General features: G+C 63.9%; 1 pseudogene across 1 annotated transcript; it reads left to right on the plus strand.

Moving 5' to 3' along the window:
- Nucleotides 1-151: 151 nt before the first annotated feature.
- Nucleotides 152-3,385, plus strand: LOC146600979 (synaptotagmin-C pseudogene; annotated as a pseudogene). Its single transcript, XR_014897005.1, has 3 exons — nucleotides 152-305; nucleotides 1,486-1,846; nucleotides 2,833-3,385. The product of XR_014897005.1 is annotated as a synaptotagmin-C pseudogene (transcript).
- Nucleotides 3,386-3,605: the final 220 nt, after the last annotated feature.

A 3,605-nucleotide genomic window follows, 5' to 3' on the forward strand; every position in this document is an offset into this window, starting at 1 on the left:
TGCGCCCGCCCGCGAGCGCCGCCCCGTGCACGACTCTTGCTGGCACCCACGCGCGCGTGTCCCCGAGCGCGACCCCCCCCTCCTGCACACGCGCGTGCACCCGGCGGGTGCTGAGCGGCGGCGGGTGCCGGCAGGCGGCAGCCGGGGCGCCATGTCGGGCGACTACGAGGAGGACGTGTGCCGCAGCGCCCTGACGCTGGTCAAGGAGCTCTGCTTCTCCCTGCGCGCCCTGGAGCAGCACGAGAAGTGCCTGGAGTTCACCGACCTGCTCCGCAACCGCGGTCACCCCCGGCCCTCCGACGCCGGTGAGAGCACCCTAGGGTGGGYGGCGTGGGGTTTGGGGCGCCTGTGTCGCCGGTTTGGGGGTCCAAAGGGGTGTCGGGGTGCTTCTGTCCCGTGGTTTGGGGGTCCAAGATGGCTTGGAGCACCTATGTCCCGTATCTGAGGTGGCTTGGGGCAGCCGTACTCACCATGTGGGTGCCATGGGGTGGCTTGGGCCACCCATAGTTCCCATTTGGGTGCCTTATGGTGACCATAAGCCCCATTTGGAGACCCCAGGATGACTTGGAGCACCGGTGTCCCACATCCAGGAGCCCCCTAGGCTGGCTTCAGGTGCCTGTGTCCCACATCTGAGGTGCTTCGGGGCACCCATACCCACCATATGGGTGCCATGGGGTGGCTTGGGCCACCCATAGCTCTCATTTGGGTACGATGGGGTGACCTTAACCCCCATGTGGAGACCACAGGCTGGCTTGGGATGCCCATGTCCTGCATCTGGAGTGGCTCTGGGCACCCATACACCCCATGTGGGTGCTCTGGGGTGACCATAACACCATTTTGAGGACCCCAGGTTGGCTTGGGGCACCCATGGTGCACATCTGAGATGGTTCAGGGCACCCATACTCCCCATGTGGGTACTGTGGGGTGGCTTAAACCACCCATAGCTCCCATTTGGGTGCCATGGGGTGACCATAACTCCCATTTGAAGACCCCCGGCTGGCTTGTAGCACCCATATCCCACATCTAGGGTAGCTTGGGCCACCCATAGCTCCCATTTGGGTACCGTGGGGTGACCATAACCCCCATTTGAAGACCCCAGGCTGCCTTAGGGTGCCCATATCTCACATGTATGGTGGTTTGGGCCACCTGTAGCTCCTATTTAGGTGCTATGGGGTGACCATAATCTCTGTTTGAAGATCCCAGGTTGGTTTGGAGCACTCATGTCCCCCATCTGGGATGGCTTGGGCCACCCATAGCTCCCATTTGGGTACCGTGGGGTGACCATAACCCCCGTTTGAAGACCCCAGGCTGCCTTGGGGTGCCCATATCCCCCATCTAGGGTGGCTCGGGCCACCAATAGCTGCCATTTGGATGCTGTGGGGTGACCATAACCCCCATTTGAAGACCCCAGGTTGGCTTTGGGTGCTGTGGGGTGGCTCAGGGTGGGATGGGGATGCGCGGTGCCACCCTGCGCTCTTCCGGCAGACATCTCGGTGAGCCTGCTGTCGGTGATCGTCACCTTCTGTGGCATCGTGCTGCTGGGTGTCTCACTCTTCGTCTCCTGGAAGCTCTGCTGGGTGCCCTGGCGCGACAAGGGGGTGCCAGGGGCCGCCCCACGGAAGGAGCCACCCCACGGCACCCCGGGGCCCTTYGGGGAGCTGCTGCCGGAGGCGGGTGCCTCCTCGCCCGAACGCGCCTACCTGGACATGGGCGCCCGGCCCGAGGCACCGCTGCGGCCCAGCCTGACGTCGCCCGAGCTGCCGCTGGAGAAGGAGCCTGGTGCTGGTGGGCTGCCCAGCGCCCTCTCGCAGCAGCCCGTGGCCGCCCCGCCACCCGCTGCCCCCAGGTGAGACCCTTCCCGCCCCCCCATGCGGGGACAGGGATGAGAACGGGGATCAGGATGGGATGGGGTGGCGATGGGGACAGGGATGAGAACAGGGATAGGATGAGAATGGGATGGAGGTGGTGATGGAGAGAACATGGGGATGGGGACAGCATGGGGACAGTGATGAGGACAGGGATGGGATGAGGATGAGATGGAGGTGGTGGTGGGATGGTGATGGAGAGAACGTGGGGATGGGGGCAGGGATGGGGATGGCACAGGTACCACACTGGGATGGGGACATCTTGGGGACAGGGATGGGTTGGGGATGGGGACAGGGATGGCATAGCATGGCCATGGGGATGGTGTGGGGTGACATATTGACCAGACTGGGGTGGCCACGGGGACCTGAGTGGGCGTGAAGACGTTATCCCATGTGCCTGAGGCTGTGAGTGACACCAGGATCAAGGTCACCRGTGACACTGGGATCTCCTGCGCTCAAGGCTATGGGTGACACCAGGACTGGGGCTGTGGGGGACACGAGGATTATGGAGCCGTGGGTGACACCAGGATCACATACAGGGTCGTGGGTGAAACCAGAATCATGAGACCGTGAGTGACACTAGGATCATGGGACTGTGGGTGACACCAGGATTATGGGGCCATGGGTGACAGCAGGATCACAGGACTGTGGGTGACACCAGGATTGGGGCTGTGGGTGACAGCAGGATCACAGGACTATGAGTGACACCAGGATCATGAGATCATGGGTGACAGCAGGCTCATGAGGCTATGGATGACACCAGGATCATGAGACCACGAGTGACACCAGGACTGTGAGACCATGGGTGACACCAGGATGAGGACTGTGGGCAACAGCAGGCTCACAGGACCATGAGTGACACTAGGATCATGAGACCATGGGTGACACCAGGATGGGAACCATGGGTGACACCAGGACCAGGGGACCACAGGCGCCCTTGTGACCTAACCCTCCACCTTCCCCGCAGGTACAACCCACGTCCCGCCGCCCCGCAACCTCCCAGCCCGGACGCCGGGGTCCACGGCGCCATCACCGCCGGCGAGGACAAAGCCGAGCAGGCCACCAGCATCGGGCAGATCAAACCGGAGCTCTACCAACCCGGCGAGACGGAGGCGCGGGCGGGCGCCGGGGCGCCCTGCGGCCGCCTGAGCTTCGCCGTGCGCTACGCCTACGGCTCGGAGCAGCTGGTCGTGCGCATCCTGCGCGCCCTCGACCTGCCCGCCAAGGACGCCAACGGCTTCTCCGACCCTTACGTCAAGATGTACCTGCTGCCYGACCGCAAGAAGAAGTTCCAGACCAAGGTGCACCGCAAGACCCTCAACCCCGTCTTCGACGAGACCTTCAGCTTCGGCGTGCCCTTCGCCGAGCTGCCCGCCCGCCGCCTCCACTTCAGCGTCTACGACTTCGACCGCTTCTCCCGGCACGACCTCATCGGCCAGGTGGTGCTCGACAACCTCCTGGAGGCGGCCGAGCGCGACGCCGAGACGCCCATCTGGAGGGACATCCTGGAGGCCACCGCGGTGAGCCGCCCCCGTGCGCTGCTCCCGGGGTGGCTCCGTTCGCGCCGTTCCTGCTCGCGGCTCCCGTTGCGGCTCCGTTTTCGACGCCGGTTGCGGCTCCAGTTGCAGATCCGGTTGCGGTTCTGCTTGCGGCTCCAGTTTTCGGCTCCGTTTGCGGCTCCAGTTTTGGTCCCGATTGCTCCTCTGGTTGCAGCTCTGGTTGCAGTTCTGGTTTTGGCTC

The sequence above is a fragment of the Rhea americana genome, unplaced genomic scaffold, assembly GCF_003343005.1.
Source record: "Rhea americana isolate MKP2758 unplaced genomic scaffold, rheAme1 scaffold_1106, whole genome shotgun sequence".
Lineage (NCBI taxonomy): Eukaryota > Metazoa > Chordata > Aves > Rheiformes > Rheidae > Rhea > Rhea americana.